We start from the raw sequence: 22,682 nt of genomic DNA, 5'->3' as shown, positions 1-22,682 counted from the left end.
GCCTCAACCTGTGGTGTACTTGTAAATAAAGCAAATTTTACAAAAAGAAAACCCTTACGGTCTCCTCAGTAGGGTGCCAACTCGGGTAAGTGCAGTCTCTACAATTTCTTAACATTTGTAGAAGTAGTTTCTAAAACTTCTTTTTGAGTGCATGCCACACTCTTTGAAAGCTGCAACTTTATTTTTCCTGTGTAGTCTGTATGATCTCACTGTGACTTCTTAGCTTTGGATTGGGCTTCAGATATAGGGTTGGCATTGTTAGCGTTGATTTAAACTTAGTGGGTTAGATGCAATCATTCCCTCCTTTCCTCTGATGGGTGAGACTCCTTCCATGAGAACGTGGCTCCTCAACCGCCTCTGTTATGACCTTACCCACACGGTGGTCTTATATAGGACATCCTCTTCCAGCTAATGGCATTGACTTAGCTCCCAGGATTCTTGTGAGGATTACTAATAGAATTTATGTGGGGGGCTTTGAACTCAAAAGCACTGTATGAACACTATGGAGTGAAACTGTGAAACACTGTTTCTTGGATTCAGATGTGCAGCTGTGTCGGAAGCAGCAGAACAAAGTTTGAGTCTAGGAGCACCTTTAAGAATAAAAATTTGCTGGCCAAATGTACCACTGGATTCAAAATTGCTTTTCAGCGTGGAAAGTCTCATAGAAGAAAGCTCATAGAAGAAAGCTACATAGAAAGCTATGTAGAAGCAGAGTCATTTTAGCATTGATTTTATGTGCTAGTCAGCGTAGCTAATTTATGTGAAGTCTCGTTTATGATATTCAAAAAAACCCTTTGCTTTGATGCAACTGGACTTAGCAATCAAGTTCCAGAAAGTCTTGTGTTAGTTGAAATACCAGTACATTGTATCAGGAATAGAATATGCTGAAATTATGAACTGTTTTGAATCAGTTATCTGTTTAAAATGTTAGAGACATTAAACTTTCCTTCTGACTGGACTCTCTGTAACCCTGTGACCTAATGCACACTTTTGAAACTAAACTGGGATCAGCCCTATGTTACTAATATAAGAGACCCGCAATTTACCGCATGAATTATTTAGGTTGTCAGTCTTCAAAGAAAAGCAGAAATTACCAAAAGGGAATTTCATGTCAATTCTCATCCTTCTGCATGACCCAACTAGCCCAACTACATGGTCAAGTGACAGACAGACAGGCGCTGCCAGGATGTACAAACCTTCAAAGGTTTATTTAACAGTAACTTGAACCAATCCAAAATGCCACAAGGGGAGAAAATAGAATACCAGGAATGAATCACATAGCTAGAAGGTTAATGAGCATGATTAACTGGCTGATTAAACTGAAGAGTTCAGAGTGTATTCCTTGAGGTTTTATCCCAAACAAAAGACAGAGGGTGGTTAGTTTTCTAAACAATATTTCCTATATGGAATAGTTTTCTGTGGACAGGAAATGCAGCGAATGTTGGAGTGTGCTATCACATGCAATTAAAGCATTTGTTTCACCTTTTGTAATACATTCCATGCAGAATTGTCTATATGTGAAGTTCAAAAACAGAAGATGCTCAAAACCTTTTATTAGTATCATGACCAGAGAATTCTTTTTATCCTGTTTCTCTTCTTAAAGATTAAGTGTTCTGGTGAACTTGAAAACTTGTACACTATTCCATGTTGTTTCTGTTCATCCTCATTAAAGGTATTAGATGGAGTTTGATGGGTTTTTTGGGGGGGGGGTCCTTTGCTTTGAACTAATGCTGCTGGACTGAAGTTTATTTCTATAAGCAAGCTTCTCCTTACTCTTAAGAATTTTATGCATATGTTTGTGCACTAAGTGGCCCCAATTTTAGTTGCATTTAATCAGTTGAAAGCCAGGCAATTAATAGAATAACAGACTTTTAAACTGGATTGGCAACCCTCATTTTATTATATCTTGTTTCAGCTTTATTTGCTCTGCTTAGACTTGCTGTCTGCAGGGAAGACAGAGATATTGGGGAGGAATTGTTAACTGTTTTATTAGGTAATGGTTAAAAAATAGGTGATTTAGGTCCAAGCTGTGTATCTTGAAATAAATCACACCTTGTCATATGACATTTATGAGCAGCTAATTTTGATGCAGATTTAAGTATCATAAATCTGGCAGTTAGACAGAATTGGTCACAGCTGACTGGAAAATGAGTCATGATTAAAAAGAAAAGTATCCAGTCTTCATATATGGTCTTTGCTTAGATACTGTTTGTTACCTTTGATACTGTTTAGCTCATTGCAGCATACAAGTGAGAAAACAGGTCCACAAGTTTGTGCAACAAGACGATATAACCGGCTGTGAATTTGCTGTTCTGGCTGGATAAACTTGAATGAGTTGTCTTGCTGCACGCAAGGATTCATGTTATACACATGGTAGAAAGAACAAAAGCCATGTACTCCTTGCGCTCTTCAGAGCTTTTATTATAGAATAGTATACGCTCAATGCAAAAGAGAAAGCACAGTACACCGAGGGATAGACACCCAAGTCCCATTGCTCAGGAAAAGCCAAAAAGAGTTATGTCTTTGCTCTACCCTTATAGACAAGCCAAACTCAAACATATTTCTACTTGGAAAATCAAACAGAAGCTAATAAAATAGCTATAATGAAAATTTTCGGTTTAAATGTTGAATACTTCAGTTGCAACAGAAATGAATTATTGTCGGTTTTCCAGTGAACTTTGACTCAAAAAGTGATGGGCAGACCAGACTGGAAATTTAAACTCCCTGAGTACTCCTTCTATGCATGTTGATTGAATTGTTCAAACATTGCATTCTTAACTTTGGTGTATTTTTTTCCCTGTTTTACTCACCGTGGTCTCTTTTAACCCCCCCCCCCCAAAAGAGACATGTTTATAATGCCAGTGGAATAAATATCATTGCCTTTATGTGGTTCATTGTTACAACCAATGCACCCAAGAGTCTTTACTGGAATCTTAAAAGACTATTGCATTTATGATGTTGCTGTCCATTCAGTCGTGTCCAACCCTCAGCGATTCTATAGGAAAGTCTCCACCATGCGCCCCTGTCTCTGACTGCTTCTTTTAGTTGGTTCATGGGCACCCATGTATTGGCTTTGATCATGTAGAGCCAGTGGATCCTTTGGCGACCATGTTTCCTTTTGCCACTGACCGTGTCGAGCATTAATGCATTTATTAATAAATGCATTCATGCATTTATTATGGTATAACCTTTTGGGGGGCTGTCAGGTGCATTGTTGCAAGTTGCTGCAGAGATCTGTCAGTGCAAGCCACCATACAAATGCAAATGCAAAGCAGGACTTATACAGGGATACCAAGATCTGCCTGTTTTGAATAATAGCTTAAAAGTAATCGGTAACATGGCAAGCATATTCCTCATTAAATGAAGGAAGTTTTACTGTCCTGAGGTTATCAAGAAGTCAGGTCTGTTTATTTGGACAGAATGACAAATAGGTTGGTTTCCTGTGTTACTTGAGTAAGGATATAAAACATGAAAAGGATCAAACCGTTGTTTCAAAGGAGCCATCTTTGTGTGAAGATCTAAATTATGGCCACTTTATAGGAAAAATAAGCTTTTGCAATTAATTAAGTGCAAGAGCTCTCTTCATATGTTTGGTCAGAGTTAGTCAAGAGATTGTTTAATCTGATGTGCATCAACAGAATCTGATTATCATCTTGTTGTCTGCTTAAATTTTTAATAAAATTCTGTAGCTTCTATGTATGCTTATTTTTCATTACAAAATATTGTTGTTTGAAAAGCTTTACTTGATATTGTGAATGGAAATTAAAACCAGAAGCCAAAGTGTGCTTGTATGTATATTTCAACCAGAAAGGAAATTAGTTTTGGCTGCAACTCCCTCCCCCTGCCATATAACAGGAAAGAAATGGGTGTAACTTCTCATAACCTGGAGGAAAGGGTGTGAAATAGATAGTAATTGCAGGATGTAATGAACAGTTCTATTCTTGTTCTTTACTGAGCAAAATAATGGTTGTCCCCCCCTTCCAACTACTTTAGGGCTAAGTAAACTAAAACTAAATAAACAAGAATATATTGTAAGGAAACCTGAATTAGATTTAGATGAAGGTCGCGTGAAAACTGGTGGAAGGAATATGAACAAATTAAGATATGCAGATGACACCACATTACTGGTAGAACATAATGAAGTCTTGTAAGGACCACTGATGAAGCTTAAAGCAGCCCTGAATCCTGTGTGGGAGCACAAATCTGGGGCAGATGTGGTACACTGGGCCAAATGCTCCCCTGTGTGGGAGCAGGAAGAGGCAGGGCAACCTGTCCTGGCTCAAACTCCAGAGTGCAGCCCGGTGCAAAACCTTCAGTGTAGAAACAGTCCAGGTCAGGGCTACTGATGTTTAGCCCAACAGTGAGCAAAGGGATAACAGTGAAAAGGATACTTCTGAGCACGCATAAGTATCTTTCCTTTTCCTTTCAACAACGTACCTACCTACAGTGAGGGAATTTCAAGCAGCCTTGAATCTCATCACCTATCGCAGTAAATTATCCACGGCCATCTTCCAGCCTTCTTTTGTCACTCATTTCTGCTCTCTCCCGTCTGCCTTTTATTTGTCTGGATGTCATATGTGCCCCCTTTCGGAAAATGTGGGGAGGCCAGAGTAGTGCTTCCTTTCTGTGAATGTCTATGGGGCCTCCCTTGCACTGTGATAAGAAGCCCTGTAAACTTACCAGATCCTAAGAATGCCTGGCCTGTGACTCATTTCTCCTTTCATTTCTCCTTGTCTGTGCATAACATGCCAAAGTTCTTAGGGGAAGTTATACATTTAAACAAAATAAATCATCTACACAAAGCAAAGCAGAGTTTACAGCCTAATTAATTTGAAGCTGTGGCTTTTGTTTTCTTTTCCTGATGAAAGGCAGAGGGGCTGCTTCCCTTTTTTAGTTTGGGTTGCTTTTAATTGTGTGGTTCAACCGTTAAAAACACATTTTTCTGATTTTTAAAATACGTCTTGATTATAACTTTCTCAGACTATATGTTAAATATGTTAAATATATAACTAGTTAGCTTTATCCTCGACCTTTATGTGTCAGGCTTGTGAAGTCCAAACTTGGACAATAGTGATACCTTATCTTAGTTATTGAAATAGTCATATCTCACCATTCCTCGTGATTCAAGGTGGCTTCCCATGTATTGAGTATATACTGGCACACAGAAGCATATGTCCTGTAATGCAGTGGTCCCCAACCTGCGGGCTGCGGCTCGTTGCCGGGCCGCGAAGGCCATGGCGCCGGGCCGCGGCTCCCTCTCCCCGCCCCCCCGCAGTAAAAAAACTTCCCAGGCCGCAAGCTCGCGGCCCGGGAAGCTTCTTACTGCGGGAGGGCGGGGAGAGGGAATCAGGGCCGGGCCGCGCGGCCGCGGGGTGCGGCCTGATGCGTGGGCGTGGCCCGCAGGGCGCGGCCTGCGGGCGCGGCCCGATGAGTGGGCGCGGCCCGATGAGCGGGCACGGCCCGCACGGGCACGGCCCGATGCCCTGCCAGTCCCCAGCTTCAGAAAGGTTGGGGACCACTGCTGTAATGCCACTATTATGAGTAGCCTTTGAACCCCAAATTATTTAAACAAACAAAAATCAAATGGAAACAGCACGATGGTTTAAAACTGGTTTGGAAATTTGGTTCATAGGTAAGGGGGGGGAAAATAGTTTGTGGTACAGGCATATCTAATGTGGATTTCTGTCTAATAAAGCCATGTTTCATTGTTACATATAAAATTCAGATATTGCCTATGACTGCATACATGGGAAATCCCTAATTCAAATATCATCAAGACCATACGCTCAGTGAGAGACTACTAAGCTGGCCATACCACAATCTCTCAACTTCAGTAGGGTGGTATTTCCATCACTTCCAAGTAGGGTTGCCAGGTCTACTGGTCTGGGTGGGGGTCCTCTCCTTTCCAACCCCCCCCCCCAATCCGGAAGAATGTTTCTTTTTAACGCAATGTGCTGCTATCACCTAGAAGGGGTTTTGTCAGGAGGGGGGGTGATGCCCTCGTTTTGGGGCAAAACTCTATGGTTTGGAACAAATTCTACCATAGAGTTTTGAACAAAAGCCAGAATGTCCCCTTCAATGTCTTTGACATGTTGACAGCTCTTTCAAGAGATGACAGCATGTCTGAAAGCCTCTGGAAAGCACCCTCGCAGTGCAGTTGGACCTGGCAACTCTGTTTCCAGGGTTTATAGAAATTGCAGAAGTCAGTGCTGTGCTTAGAAGACTGCCAGTGCTATCTCAAACAGAGTTAGACCATTCTGGGCCCACTGACTTCAAGGGTGCGATTTTGCTTAGGATTCCATTGCATATAGAAAGACTAATAAGAGCAATTGATTTAATAAGCTTTTTACCTGCCTTTCTTCACCAGGGACTCACGTGGTTGCATCCAGTGAATACAAGCCTCTTCTAATCAACCAGGAATGGAAGCTTTACAGAAATTGTCTCCCCCCCCCTTTTTTTTTTTAAGAACACAAATGAGTAATATAGATTTGGCCACTAAGATATTCAGTGGATATATTTGCAGAACTGTCTAATTTGCTTATATTAAAATGATTGTTAGGGCAAACATATTAGCTTCATTTATTTCTAACGATCAAATACTATTTGTTTTAAATCCAACTTTTGTTTTGGAAACCAATTATGGAAACAGGAAATAGCTGTCATTCTTCACTGGTGAAGTCCATTTTGCTTTTTAAAAAGTTTCTGGAACTCAACTTCCTACTGGTGCCCACCTTCTGACTCTTTCTCTTCCTCTCCTGAAAATAATCCATGTGCTTGTTTATTCATTGGCTTACATTGCCATAATTGTGCTGCATTCTGTATTGATATGTCAGGGATCTGCAAGCAGTAAAGTTGCAGGTGTGCACATTAAAATACCTTAGCTATCCTCAAGAGGTTTGTGAGTGGTGATATTCTGCTGTCCTGCCATCTGGGGCAGATGTTCAACTCAACAACAGGGTTCACCCCTCCACATTTCCCCAAAACTATGAAATAATAAAGTACTTCCTTGCTCACATTTGTAATAGAGTGTTCAGGGCATCCACCAGATGGTTCAATGTGTGGGAACAAAAAGTCCAGGCCATTATTTTTATAAACACTTCTTTCACCTAATGAGTTGTGTAATTTTTAAAACAAAGTTCAGTAAGTGAACTGGACTTCTGTTCTGGTTATAACAACATATGCTGCCTTCAAGTTATGCAGGTTTGGGGGAACTTCCCTGTTAGCTGAACTTTACTTAGGAAATGTATGAAAACAGAATCGAGCTAAGTTTCCCTGGAAAGCCTTAGATCATAACCCCTCTCAATGACTCAGCATCAACACAGCAGCTCCCCCCCCCCTTGAGCTTTTCTTGGCTGAAGTATATACCTGAAAGGCGAGCCTGGCAAATGATGGCGGTGGAAAATGCGATCAAGTTGCTGCTGACTTATGGCAATCCTGTAGGGCAGGGGTCCCCAACATGGTGCCTGGGTGCTTTTATCAAGTGGGGAAAGCCAGGTGGGGCTTATGCCCAGCAACGCTTGTGATTGGCTGTGCAGAATCCTGCTAAAAAGAGCTTCTGGTTTATACTTTGAAGAATCTTTATGAAAATTCAGCATGACCTGATCTCGATAGCCCCATCCTGTCAGATCTCAGAAGCTAAGTATTTGGATGGGAGACCTCCAAGGCTTTGGGTGGTAGTTTCTCTAAGGAACACTAGGAGTCATGGTGCAGAGGCAGAAAATGGCAAACCACCTCCAAATGTCCCTTGCCTGGCAGCCAGACAATCCTCAGATCTCTTGGCTATTGTACACATGCCATACGATCCATGAATGAATGAATGAATGAATGACTGAATGAACGAATGAATGAATGAATGAATGATCTCTCTCCCTGACACTATGTGGTTGGCTCTGCCTCCTGTGGCATTCATTTTGTTGTGTCAGAATTCCAAAGGTGTCCACAAGCTTTAAAAGTTTGGGTCCCTGGCTATAGTATTTTCAGGGTAAGAGATGTCCCGAGGTAGTTTGCTATTGCCTGCCTCTACTCATTACCCTGGACTTCCTTGAAGGTCTCCCATCCAAATTCTAACCCTGCTTAGCATCCAAATTCTGATGAGATCAGGCTGACTGGTATTGTACACATTCTAGTGGGAAGCAGTGCTGGACTGAAGAAGCAGAATAAATTTGGTGTCCATTGCCCCCTTTAAGACCAACAAAGCTTTATTGAAGGTATCACCTTTTGTGTGCACACACACTTCCTCAGATGCAATGTGGAATGGACGTAATCAGTTCATACTTATAGGGAAGTGAAAGAATAAATTCCATACAGTATAATGAAAACGGTTAACAAATTCCAGAGAAAAATAGGAAAAACTAGCAATTTGTATTTGTTTGTATTCACTTGAGATTGAATTGCATGGGAAACATTTTGTGTGCAATGAACATGTCCACATTAAGAGAATAGTGAGCAAATATATAATCAGTTGCTGGCAGCAGTTAGCTGAGAACTTGCCCTTATGGTCCCTTCGTCTCTCCTCAAGCATGGTAGCATTTAGGGCATCATCTTCTCTGGCTGTCTCCTCTGTTTACAGACCAGAGAAAAACATATCAATATACTAGTACTAGTCAGAGTTACATTACAATCTACTTGATCAATCAATTATTCGAAATAAGAGAGAAATTAAAATACAGAGGACAGTTGGTCTTTATGAGGGATTGTTAAGAAATCAGGTTAGCATATATAGATAGTTAAGAAACCAGTATCTTTCTTCAGTTACATTACAAGTCAGGGCGGGTAAATTATATAATGCTTCTCTGATCTGCCATTGCAACTCTGGTGCCCTTAAAATATTCTACTATGTACCACTAGAGGTCAGGCTAAACAAAGAAATAAAAGTCAAATGTAATCAAATAATTGACCAAACAAAGTATTTGAGTATTTCAAGGTTAGTTGCTTTGAGTAAATATTTATCTTAGGCAAACATGTTGATTAAACAGTATCCTTCTTCTGTGCTATTTTATTGCTGAGACTGACCTGTAGGAAATTGTTCTGATAATAAATACCTCCAGTATAGTGTTGCTTGAGGGGATGTTTCCCTTTTCAGAATCCTTAATCAAATTCTGAAGTTAAACTTGAAAGAGAATCTGGAGATTTATTTTTTTTAATGAGTGGTTTCTTTTTACTAGAATTGCAGTGATTTGGTCCTGCTAGATGCCCCGTCCACATTCTTGTGATCTTGAAAGAAAACTTGGATAATGCAAAAACTAAACAAAAACTAGACATGGATTTTCCATGGGCATTACCTCTGCGTAATTTCCTCTTGCTTAAGCATGAACAGAGAGAACAGAGATGATAAGAGAAAATACATTGTTGTTTCCGTAGCCTCTAAGCATAAAGCTGCTTTCTTTAAAGTAAAACAAAAGTATTAAAAAACGAAACCTCTATCTTAAAAAGAATCTCGATCTCATTCTTATCTGTTCATTTTTCCAAGGCAAGTAGGGTGTTCTCCTCCTCCATTCAATTTTATCCTCACTGTGACCTCATGAACTATGTCCAGGCAGAAAGGGTGATGAGCTTCATAGTGGACTGGGGATTTCTGAACCTGGGTCCTCTGCCTAGTTCTAGTCCAACCTTTTGACCACTGCATAACCCTGCCTATCCCATACTAGCTCACCATTTCCAGATGTTGGTCTACAAAGCTCACCACTTGCCTTTCTCTTCCTTTTCATTGTTTAGAGTCAAGATATTTCTGGCCAAAGTACATATTTGAATACAGTATAGAATCTCACAAGCTGCAATACAGTCTTAAAAGCCCCAAATTGGCAAGAAGTCTGGAAAAATAGGGTTGCAGCAATAAACTAGTGATATATAATTCTACCAATCTAATGATATTTGACAGTTTCCTCTCTCAAGAACTTTCCTATGTAAACATTGCTGAACTGGAGTATTCTAAAAGCCAATAATACTTGGAAAAACATTCTTTACTGGCTGGATTTATGCCTTTTGTTTGGGTCTGTTTTCTTTTTGGCATGCATTACGCCTTCTTCCCTCTTCTGTCTTAGTTTCAAGTTTATATAGTGGTTTCCTTTCTTTGTCTTCTTAGATTCCCTGAGGTCAAGTGGTGAGAGTAGCGAAAGCTGAAATATGAGTGGGTCGTGTGTGATATGCTTCCCCTCGGTTTGCTAATTAATTTTCTTAGAAATTTCCAAAGCATTTAGAGTTGAGGACTAAAACCCACCCTATGATATAGCAAGGAGCAGGATACAGCTGGAGCAGTGTGGCTAAAACACAAGGTAAAGTGTATGTCTATCTCCACCATCACGCCACCGTCATCATTTCCGAACGGTCAGAGCAAAATGAGTTATTGTATCACCAGGGGGCAAAGCAGAAAATGCAGTGAATGTCAACATTAATTTCTTGAGAACACACCAACTATAAGCTTTCCGGAACTAAAATCACTTCAGTGGTAAAGCATCCTCCCCCCACCCCACCCCAGGGTCCCACCTGTCTGGTTGTTTCTTATGTGTAGTAAAAGCAGCATATAAACAATCAAGCACCTTTCACAAATTACCACCTTTCACAAATGCGTGTTGGCAAGGCTTAGACCCATTCCACGCACTTTTTGCAGCTGGGTTTCCGTGTGCTTTCCGTGTGGTTTTGCAGCTGGGTTTTCCTGCGTTGAACAGGAAACTCTACTTCTAAAGTGCACTGAAAGTATATTATCCAACCTGTGCAAAATGGGCCATCAGGAGGGGATTGAAACCAAGGTTACTTCCATATGGAAGTTTGCATGTTGCTCTAGTGTTAACACTGCAATGAGATTGCTATAGTTTAAAAAAAAATCCAGAAAAAGCTTGCTGGCTGTGGGGGGAGGGAACGGTAAAGGAGGTGAGATGGGGAGATGCATAAATCTAGCCCTTTCTCTCCAGACTTTCTCCAAATCTACTTTGTCTATGTTCTTGTACAGCAGCAACTGATTTGAGAAGATCTGCAGTAGATTCAGAGAAAACCCATGAAGGAACAGAAGCGTACATCAGGTAGAAGCCTACAAGAGAACTGCTACAGTTGATACTTCTCTTTCTGATCCATTAGGGGCAAAACTCTGTGCTTAATGTATGTTATATGCTATTTTTACTGACATTAAAGAAGACTTTACAGAGCTTATGGAGAGTTGAGGAGCAAAGGAAAGGACATGAAAGGTTACAGAGATTTACTTATAACAAGAACTGTAAGAGGAGGGGCACATATAACAAGAAGGGAGACCAAACAGTTTAAGGATGATGGAAGCCCCAGCCATTCCTCTGCTTTTTAGAATCACAGAGGCCCATTATGCACGGCCGCCGAAACGGTGATTTCGAGTCACATGGAAAACGCGGAGGGGGAAGACGCGACGCACACCGGTTATGCACGGGGCGGGGTGCGACGGCGGCAAAACCCAGAGTAACCGATTATGCACACAGCGATCCGGACGCCGCTTCCGGTTGCACCCCGGTCACCCGGAAGCTGCGCTTTCTTCTGCGTTTCACGAATGTGGCTTTTTCGGCAGCATGCACCAAAGTTGCGGCCAGTTGCAGCCGGCACCGTGCGTTATCGGTGATTTTAGTCGCCGCCATTCCACCCCGAATGTGCGCTAAAACCCCCGTGCATAATGGGTCATAGACAGCCAGCAAACATTTCAGGGGTTCTCTTAAAACCCTGAAACTGTAAAGGATAGAATTTGCCTAACTGGAGAACTCAATTGGACTTCTGATCTGCAGGATGTTTAATTTGATGGCAAATTCTGAACTTTGGTGATGAACCCCTGGGCTGGCCTCTGTGTGTTTATAAAACTAGATATTATTTCTTGCCCTATGAATATGCTCCTCCTTACAAACCAACACCGGCAAGAAACTGGTAAAGCTGTCAACTGTAATGTACAAGTTGTATCTAAATCCTACTAGTACTATGGTGCACCCACTTTCCAAAGACATGTACACTCATTCTGATTCCTTTGAAGCCGTAATAAAGCGCCAATATTGTCCTTACACTTTCAGACAGAATAAGCCATCCCCCCCCCCCCAACTATCCTAAGCAGAGTTACACTCTTCAAAGTCCATTGAAGTCAGTGGGTTTAGAGTCTCCTTAATTCTGTCAACAGGCCCTTTCTCTTATGATATTCTCTCAATCTCCTTCCTCCTCACAAAGAACACCTTTGTACCTTATCTTTCACCAGCAGACTGTCTCTGTTTCCTGTTCCCTTCTCACCACCTCAGCCTTATCATGGCTTTGTCTTCAAAACCTCTTGAATCAAAGAGTTTAGTTCTTTGGTCAGTCATTCTGTCTACAGCCTTCCCCCGTCTTGAGACTTCTGTCCTATTTTTCAAGTTCTGTTACTTTAAAATACCATCAAAAAGTCAGGGTTAATACTGGAATCTTTTGGAAATTCAGTTATTAAAGACAGGTATAGTACATGTTTTAAGACCCAGGTTCATTATTGTAGCTTCTGTGCTGTCCCATATTGCAGGCCAGCTGCAGAAAAGATCTATAGAGTTCTCTAGCAAGTTAGGAATGCCCCTCCTCCTTTTAACATTTCCCCACCAAAATCAACATGTGATCAGGAAGAGGGGTGCAACTCTTTCACTTCTCTGAAGACCCCAAGAAATTAAGGTTCAAGAGAGTTCACAACAGGGCAGGAGTGAGGGATGTGTGCCTGTACAAAAGACCACTCAAGAAACAACAGTTACAGTAAGTGTAACCCTGTTTTCTACCTGTGGAATGTCCAGCAAGAAGGAACAAGACAGGTAAAAACTGTATTCTAGCTCACGGATAGCTAGTGGCAATTAGATTAGACCAGGCTTTCTCAACTGAGGTTTCATGAAACCCCGGGGTTTCTTGAAAGCTCTGTAAGGGTTTCCTGAATAGGTGGAAGTTAATTAAATTTTAAAATATTTTAAAAATGTATTAAACATTTATCAGGTGATATGACCATATTGACCATCATGTCGACCTGCCAATGATAAGCATGAAGGGGGTGGGGCATGGGAGGGCCCTGGGGGGAACACCTATGCTTCCCAACCATATTCTGCATGATTGCACAATTTCTGGGGTGTCTCAAAGCCTGAAGAATGTTTTAGGGGTTTCTTAACAGTAAAAAAGTTGACAAAGGCTGGATTACACAATACTTGGCCCAGTGGGATCATAAAGTAACATTGTTTTTATACTTTTTACATGTTTTCTTTACTTTTAGATAAAATATAGTCTGCTGTTGCACAACACTTGTGAATTTAGGCAGAAGCAAAAAGGTCTTTTCAAAGTGAACCTGTGAAGCACTGAGTAACTCAGGATTTTTTCACACTTCTAAAGAATGTGTGAGAACTGAGATAGAGTTTAAAGGAAGGATTATTCAAATGCATTAAAGCTTGTAAAAAAGAGATCAAGATTGTTACTTGTAATTAGAAGGCTGCAGATTGTAAAAAAGCCAGAAAGCTGTCAGGATGGCAAAGATAGTTTCTCAACAACTTTTGCTGTTTGCTTATTACCTGTTTAATGCAGAGATGTCCATTAAAGCAGGGGTCATCAACCCCCGGTCTGCGGCCCAGTGCTGGGCCGCCGGCAGCCACACATGCTTCCCCCCACCCGCAGCGAGAAGGAAGGGAAGAGGCAGGCGCAGCCGCCAGCATGCCGGTGACACAGATGCGCATGCGCACAGTCGCCGCGCATGTGCGTTAGCACCACCTGGTGGTAAATGCGCATGTGCGGCAACTGCGCATGCATGTTTTTGCAGCACCCGGGCCGTCGGCTCTCCCCTCACCCCGGAGGCGGTCCCTGACCTGAGAAAGGTTGGGGACCGCTACATTAAAGAATACCTGGGTGTTATTTCAAGCATAATGAATAAGGTTAATGTATATATATATATATATATTCTCTGGTTGTTTCTGATTAATCCATAATGCAAAACATTCAGGACTCTTCACCAGTTCTAACTGGAAAAGGCCACAGGGACAGAACTTCAAGTGAGCTCTATTCTAATTGTCATTTAGGAGTACTTACTAAAAAGAAAAGAAGAAAGCACAGGATTTTTAGAGCTGCTCCAATGACTTTCAGGGCCTCATGTGAAAGGCTCCTTGCTGTCTACAAGGTTGCCACACCTCAGGTTTTCCAGTGTTCATAAGCATCTTAAAGGTAAAGGTAAAGGTATCCCCTGTGCAAGCACCGAGTCATGTCTGACCCTTGGGGTGACGCCCTCTAGCGTTTTCTTGGCAGACTCAATACGGGGTGGTTTGCCAGTGCCTTCCCCAGTCATGACCGTTTACCCCCCAGAAAGCTGGGTACTCATTTTACCGACCTCGGACGGATGGAAGGCTGAGTCAACCTTGAGCCGGCTGCTGGGATTGAACTCCCAGCCTCATGGGCAAAGCTTTCAGACGGCTGCCTTACCACTCTGCGCCACAAGAGGCTCTTATTCACAAGAGGCTCTTATAAGCATCTTACTTATTATTACTACTATTATTATTACTAGCAACAAAGCCTGTTGCATCTAACAATACAACAGGTGCTAGCCCCCCCCCCCGTCCCGGGGCAGGCCAGTCAGCCAATGCCTCCCTCCCTGGCACCCCTGTGGAGGCCTCAGCAGGCCTTTTCAGGGTGGAGGGAAGCACTGGGGAGGGGTCTCTGCTCCTCCTCGCACTTTCCCGGGCTGTGCTGCTAGGGCAGGGTAAGGCCGCAGTTGGAGCTCTTCAGGGCAGTGTTATTTATTTTGTGTGAAAACACCCATATTTAAACTCTGCTTTACACCTGGGAAGAGAGCCTAAATCAGCACAGTGCGGAGGAAAGATCATTGGAAGATGGCAAAGTGTTTAGTACAGCCACAACCAGGTGATTGTGAGCCAGTGTGGTGTAGTGGTTAAGATTGGCAGTCTCTAATCTGGAGCAGCAGATTTGATTCTCTGCTCCAGCTACAAACAGTTGCGTGTCTGTCAGCCAGAGCTGTTGTCACAGAGCAGTTCTGTTAGAGCCCTTTCAGCCCCACCTACCCACAGGATGTCTGTTGTGGCGTGAGGAAGGGGAAGGTATTTGTGATCTGCTTTGGGACTCGTTCATGTAGTGAAAAAGTGGGGTTTAAAAAACCCAATTCTTCTCTTCCTTCCTCGGAATACCAGCACTGCAGTTGGGGATCAGGGCCCTGCAAGGAACCACTTGGACTTCTTGCCATTAAGTCCTTTTGAGCAGCTTTATTTCAGCCATTGGATCACTGCTTCAGTGCTCATGAATAAGCCACTGTAAATACGCTAATTCAGGAGGATTGCTAGAGCCACAGTCCGATATGGGAGAATGAAGTGTATATACTTTAGCATGCTTATATTGATTAAGTTAGATGTTAGGATAAGCTAATGTAACCCTTAAATCCTGGTCTAGACAAAGCACTTGTGGTAATCTGAGGGATGCTGGGGAAAGCCAGGGGTACACCTAATGCATTTTTGCAAATTTAATGAATTTTCTGGCCCAAACTTCCACACAGAGAATGTATATGGGGATGTTGCTATCTCTTGAAGGAAGTCTGGCAGCTTGCCTGTTCTCTGTTCTCACACTGGTTTGGAAAGGCACCGTTCTCCCTTTTCTTGAGGCAGTCATTGCAAAGACTCATATTAGAGGATGTCTTTATTTAAGTACATTGCATGCTTCTGTCTTTAAAAAATAATAAAGAAGATCTTAATGTGCAGTTAAGTGTGTTTTTTAGCCCTCTAGCTAAGCTTTTAATTTTCTTTAAAGTAGCAAAGTCTAAGAAAGTAAGAGATGTCACCCTCTTTTGTAGTTGCATGTAGTGTTAAAGCCATAGCTGGGCACATTTTAAATATTCTGCATTCCAAATGGGATTCAGTTTAAGCACAGCCTGAACTGTGCTCAACACAGAGTCCAAGTGCATTCTTAGATTGCTCCACTGCTTTGTTATTAAGCTACAACTTTCCTCAACGTACTTGCTTCTTTGTTTGCAAACTTTCTTCTTTGTTTGCGTTAGCATGGCCTTTTTTGTGTGACTAAGGTTCTGTCTTACCTTGGGTTGTATATCTTCAGAAATGTTTCCACTTTGTTAGGCAGTCAGAATTCATAGTCTGCAGCAAGAGAGTAGATGTTAATCTTCTTTAAGGCAGAAGATAAGATTTCAGAATCGGATTAAATATTTGTGTTCCAGTGTTAGCAGACCTCCCTGGATCTCTTTGACAATCAATAAATCCTTTTCTGATCCTTTGTTCCTTCTCTCTGCCTTTCAGTCTTTCAAGTTGAGAGTATTTTTTAAAGAGAGCAATATAGTTAAAAATGTGTTTTTAAATGCCTAGAATTGTTTTCTTTGGCACTAGCTTGGACTTGCTTTTCTGGTCTTGACTGCCATACATAATTTCGTAAAGTGTCCCTCAATATCTGGATTTAGAGAGTGGTTGTTGAGAACATGTGTACAGATTAATGTACGCATTTCCTTTGCTCAGCAAAGGGTGTCATGTGACGGTAGCTTTATCACAACTCTATGGTGTATTTAACTAATCGTCCAGCTACATTCCTAGCTACAGAATAGAGGGGTTTTTGATTTCTTTTGGCAGAAGTAGTATAATAGTCTGGCGTTTGTTATCAGCCGTAGATGTCGTCTCCACTAGAAACTGTAAACTGTTGGATGAGCAGAAGAGATAATCAGGGAGCCTACATTTTAGACCAGACTTACAAAAAATACATACATTGAATGACTTTAATTACTGAAAGGTATAAATGAAGGGGGAAAATACTTCTCACTGATATCCTGCAATACAGTGTCATTTAATATTGTGTATTGCCACTTGTAGTCATTGCTGGTCCGTAGCTGTGCAGCAGAGGGCACTGTTTTACGTCAAAACAATAAAGCAGACTGTTTGTTGTTTATTAGCTGCATTCTGTTTTAAAGCTGAGAGGGCAGCTCGGTCTCCTCAGATCTTGGAAGCTGAGCAGGGTCAGTATTTGGAAGGGAGTCCACAAAGGAAGACTGGGCAGAGAAAGGCAATGGCAAACCACCTCTGCTTCGCGCTTGCCGTGAAAGCCCCTAGCCGGGGTGGCCAATGGTTTGACATACGGGTACATTCCAAAGATGCTGCCTTCCATTGAAATACAATTGGTGTTTGTCTTCTTGCCATTCTAGCAAAATGGTATCTGTCAAGAAGATGAAGAGGGACATGGAGAATTGGTTGAAATTTATTTGCCTATGTCAGGGGTAGTCAAACTGCGGCCCTCCAGATATCCATGGACTACAATTCCCATGAGTCCCTGCCCGCATTCGCTGGAGGGCTGCAGTTTGACTACCCCTGGCCTATGTACTAGGAAGACAGTTTTACTAATAAAACTTATAAACAAAACTGTAATCCTAAAAGTTCCAAATTGATGGCATGCACCATTTTGCAATATCCACTTCCATGTGGAGAATTTACTGTACCCTGGTTTTGGAGTAGGACTTTTTGGGAAGGGGTGGGGGGACATCTGCATGTTGCCCTCCATTAGTTCATCTTCCCTGGTTTACCAAACTTGCTTTGCTTTGGTCTTTCCAGAAATATGGTAAAGTGCAGAATTCTTAACCTCCTCATCCTCATTGAAATTTCCCTTTTGTAATCTCTGGTGCCCACCATTCTCCCCCCCCCCCCTTTTGCTGTTTTTTATTTTTATCCCATACATTGGTGGTAGGTTAATGCTATAGCATTATATCAGTATGATGGTATATCTGCTACTGATTTCTTTTAAGGTCAGGAGGGGTGGGGGAACAGCAAGCACAAGAGAGAATACCCCCGCGTAGATGCACCATTATTGCTGCAAATGCCTGTACCAAAAGGAATTGTTCCTGTTGATACAAACCTGCCGACCTAAAGGGTTATGTTATGTTGGACACAGCAGTACCACAAAGAGCAGCATCTCTGCATCAGTGCTCATAATGTGTAGGATGACTTCTCCCATGCTGTGAAACTCTCATGCTGTCCGTTGTCATACAGTCTTATTGTGACTATATTGATTTGAGAAGGCTAGATATGGGATTGCATTTTCAGATGGAACTCCATGTTGGGACACAACAGAGAAATAAAGTGTTTGCTCTACAAAAGCCCCAACTTAATTTTCTGCTTTGCAAAGATGATGTGTTCCAAGTTCAAGTACTAGAATTGTATTTTAAACTGTTCTCTCTTTCTCTCTCTCAGCATTTGCAGTACAAGTAGTTGTACATTGTATAATGTCCAAAGTCTACAAGTATTATCTACAAGTATGTATCTTTCTTTTTAAAATATTTTGTGAGCGAAATGTTTTTTGGTTACATACAAAACTTAGGGATGTTTTTTTCTTGAAGTCAAGGAGAAAGGACAGTATAGTAATAGAGAAGCACCATTCCATTTTCTTGGAGGGGAGGAGAAAGGACAGTGTCGTAACAGAGAAGCGCCATTCCAAATGGCCTCTTCTCTTCCTGATGGCTTCTGCAGTAGAGCCCGGTGGGTTTAGTTGTTCTTGAAGGGATCTTTGTCTCTGTGTTACTCTTGAGCAGATTTTAGAGGACTGCTGCCACCTTGCATGATCCCCCTTGGGTTGTAGATGTGAGCCTGTTAGCCTTATCCCAGTTCCACTGATTGTTCTTGGGCAAAGTTTCTGTTTGTGGTGGTGATGCACATCCTATGTCATGTTTAAAGACAAGGTTAACATTCATCCTGTTTTTCTATAATAAGTATCAGCTTATCAAGGGCTACCTCTACAAACCTTACCATTTGGGAAGAGTTTACTGTGCTTGCTATGTGCCATATCTGCAGCTATATTCTCTGTCCATTTCCCCTCCCATCAAGACCTTTCCAAGTTAAAAAGAAAAGGTGCTGAACTGCCCTGGGACATCACTGTGAGGGGGCAGTATATAGGCCAAATGAGTGAATAAGTATAATAATGCTTTTCAACTCCCACGTTTCCTTTGCCTGTTTTTGCCAGTGATTGCTCAAAAGAGTAAAGTGCAGATGCCAGTGATGGTTCATTAGAGAATATGCAAAAGCAGGAAATAGTAATAACCTAACAGAGGGTATGTAGTCAGATTTGTATATGGGAGTGGTGGGCTATAAATCAAATTAATAGTAATAGTAATAGTAATAGTAATAGTAATAGTAATAGTAATAGTAATAGTAATAGTAATAGTAATAGTAATAGTAATAGTAATAGTAATAGTAATAGTAATAGTAATATGTGTTTACTTGGAAGTCAATCCTACTAAGTTAATATTTTTTATTCCTAAGCGTGCATATGATTGCCAGATTAGTTGAACCTAATGCAGATGACAGCCAGCTCTATCTCCCAATGGATCGCTGCCCAGACTCCCCCTGAATATATTCACCAGAAGTTTGGAAGCTACAGCTGGATGGTTAGAGCAGAGTCACCTGAAACTCAGCCCCTCCAAGATGGAGGTCCTGTGGCTTGACAGGAAGGTGGAAGGTCAGGAAATATGCCTGCCTACACTGGCTGGGATGCAATTTAACATCTCGCCCTCAGACAGAAATTTGGGTGTGATTTTGGGTGACTCATTCTCAATGGAGGCCCAAATCATAGGAGTAGCCCACATGACATTTTCCATCTAGCGTCCTACCTGTCCTTGGACTGCTTGGCCACAGTCATCCATGCAACGGTCACCTCCAGACAAGACTTCTGTAATTCGCTGTAAGCAGGCCTGCCCTTCTTCCTGGCCCAGAAACTGCAGCTGGTGCAGAATGCGATTGCTAGGGTCCTCACAGGTACATCTTGGAGGACCCATATCCAGCCTTTGCTGAGGCAGCTCCATTGATTCCCAGTTGCAGCCCGGATCATATTCAAGGTTTTGGTGTTAACCTTTAAGGCCATCCACAGTCTGGGCCCATCATATCTGTGGGACCACCTGTCTCCTTATGTCCCCCACAGGAAACCCGGCTCTGCGGATGCTAACTTGTTGGAGGTCCCTGGTCTGAGGTCTAGGACCAGGGCCTTTTCGGTCCTGGCCCTGGCTTGGTGGAATGAGCTCCTGGAAGAGCTAAGGGCCCTGATGGAGTTGTTCCACTTCCTCAAGAATTGTCTGTTGCTGTCTTCTGCCAACAGCCCTGATGGAGCTGTTCCACTTCCGCAGGTCTTGTAAAACGTAGCTCTTCTGCCAGGTCTTCGGTTGTGGCCTGGACAATCAGATCTGGGCCCCTCCCATAGCAAGCCGGGCCATTGGGCTACCTTCTCACTGTGTTCCCCGTGAAGATTTGCTATGAAACCTGTAGGGTGGAGGAAGGTTATTGTTGCCACCAAGTGTGGGATTTTGTTGGGTTTTTACTGTTTTAAGGGGATTATGAGTGGGATTACTAGGTTTTATTGTTAAAGGGGATTTTATTGTGTAATAATTGTTACCTGCCACAAGCCACTGTGTAGGAGTGGCAGGATAGAAATAAGATTATAAACAAAATAAAGATATTAGCCTGTTGTTTCTTTGAGAGATGTTTTTCACTCTTGAATTATAAGAATGGTACATGGATGTGGCAGAATTCGGGAGACATCAAAGTATTTTGTGTTAAGATTCATAAATGTTTTGGGCCTTAGGCTAACCACATAGAAATAAGGCTGTGATGAATGTTGGTCTAACCCTGGTTTCCCACTCATGTATATAGTTAAAGGAGGCAGGCAAGAAAGATAATAATTTTTTTCTCTAGCAGATGTCATTACATGGCTTATCTGTTGTCCAAATATAACAGCAGACATAGTTTGTCTTCCCTTCTTCATCAAAGAACTCACTGGCAAATAGTTCCCCCCACACACTCTCTGACTTTTTAAAGCTACTGTCTGTTAAGTCCTGTCTGCAACACGAGAGCAGCTGCTGAATTGTTTCAACAGCTAACACCATGCATTAGTGCGTTTTTTTCTATTCAGAAACTCAAGAGAAATGATGTAAAGCCAAGGATGGCTCAACAGGTGGTCCACTGGTCAGATAAAACCAGAATACTCTCTCGGTTGCGGCTTTGGCTGATTGAGCTCTACTGTTTGTTTTTCATCCCAGCATATCTCAACTGATGTTGCTGCTAACTCTTCACTGCTGGTTTCTTGTCCATCACTAACAGTTCAGTCCTAAACAGAGTTTGGCTTTTTCCCTAATTCCATGAAAGTCATTGTTCTTAAAGAGAGGTAACTCTATTTAGGATTATACTGTAAATGGCAGATGGTGAATGTCACTGAAGGTGTATGCAAAGATGAATCCCTGCTGTTGACTGTACTTAAACAGTGATGTGACTTTTTCAACTTCCAAGAGCTGGAAGGACTGCATGTTAGACGAGTTTCCAACATTGTCTTTACAATCTTTCTTTGTTCTAGAACTCAGAACAGCATTTTGACTATACAGACATTGACATAAGTGAAATTGGCTTAGATTCTTCAAGGATGCTACATCATGGGTGTCATGTATCCTGCATATATCCCAACGTAAGCCTTGCTGACACAATGATTGGAAAGTGAGTAATCTGGGCATGTTGTTGGTTTGTAGCTTAAGTAGCTTAACTTAAAGTTGGACAAATTCATGTCCTTAAGGGACCAGACAGCAGCAGGTCTTTTTAATTTATGTTTCTGAATGTCAGATTTTTTTCCATCCCAAGCCACATTGCAAGTTGCTTTCAAACCTGATAGAGTGTTAAAAGCATCTTGCAGTGTGATTTCAGCATGTGTTGCTGTTTGAGAGAGGAAAATGGCCTCCTTGTGGTAATGGATTTTTGCCTCTTTATGATCTTCTGAATGTGCCTTTGACCTGCATATGTCCATGAACAATTTCTGTTTGTATGTCCCAAAGGCATGCAAATGTCCTTGTTTCTGTGCATAATCTTTGTTATCTTAATACATTTTATGAAAGCTGCTAGTCTTATAAAATCTCACATCTCAGATGAAAGTTTAGCCTATAAATAATGTCTGCTTGGCTCTTAAGACATCTGTTGTTCCAGGAGTCTCAGATGCTTCCAACACAGAGTTCTTGCTCTGCTTTGCCTTCCAAATTGCAGCTGTTCTTTTTGGGACTTCCACATGCTGTTGCCAACTGGTATTCTCCCTTTCAGGTTTTACCAAACCTGCTTTGGAAGCTCTTTCCTAAAACAACATATCTGTAGTGTCATTCCCCACCCGTGATGTTGGATAGGTTTGTTAAATAATATCTGTAACTGGCTAAAACAGAAAACTATAGTGATATACAAGCGCCTGATTAAAAAACAGCAAAAAGGAGGCAGTGGGAGAGGTGGGAGAAAAAAGGGAGAAAAAATAGCCCCATGAACAGAAGACTAGCCCCATGAGGCCACAGCAAATATAGCAGCAGTGAGATCAAAATAGGAGACTGGACTTTTTGGAAGCAAACTGAGTAAGGACCCCTCTTCAAAGAATCCCTTCACTTTCCCTCTTCATTCATTGGATGTGTGACATATAGTGTAGGCCTCCACATACAGCTGGCTGGGTGACCTTGGGCTAGTCACAGTTCTCTTAGGGTTGTTCTGGCACAGTATTTCTGTCATAACTTTCTCAGCCCCATCTATCTCACAGGGTGTCTGTTGTTGGGAGAGGACGGGAAGGTGATTGTAAGCTGCTTTGAGATTCCTATGGGTAGTGAAAATCAGGATATAAAATCAGCTCTTCTTCATCAAAATAAAGAGTTGTATAAATATGGCTCCTGAGATGGATTTCACATTCAGTTCTCATCCTAATTCATTCCGTATGTATTATTA

At 41.9% G+C, this 22,682-nt stretch overlaps 1 protein-coding gene across 5 annotated transcripts in view; it reads left to right on the top strand.

Annotated features, from left to right (window-relative positions):
* Nucleotides 1–22,682, top strand: part of STOX2 (storkhead box 2) — a 140,534-nt gene that overhangs the window by 25,087 nt on the left and 92,765 nt on the right. The window contains exon 1 of one of the 5 annotated variants that reach the window (XM_077302301.1): nt 21,298–21,434. The exons of the other annotated variants lie outside the window; for them this stretch is intronic. The gene's annotated coding sequence lies outside the window, so the exon portion shown is untranslated. Of the gene's footprint in view, nt 1–21,297; nt 21,435–22,682 lie in introns of those variants that run through there. 5 annotated transcript variants of the gene reach the window in all.

The sequence above is a fragment of the Paroedura picta genome, chromosome 10 (assembly GCF_049243985.1).
Source record: "Paroedura picta isolate Pp20150507F chromosome 10, Ppicta_v3.0, whole genome shotgun sequence".
NCBI classification, from domain to species: Eukaryota; Metazoa; Chordata; class Lepidosauria; order Squamata; family Gekkonidae; genus Paroedura; species Paroedura picta.
This window is presented reverse-complemented; position numbering and strand designations above follow the sequence as displayed.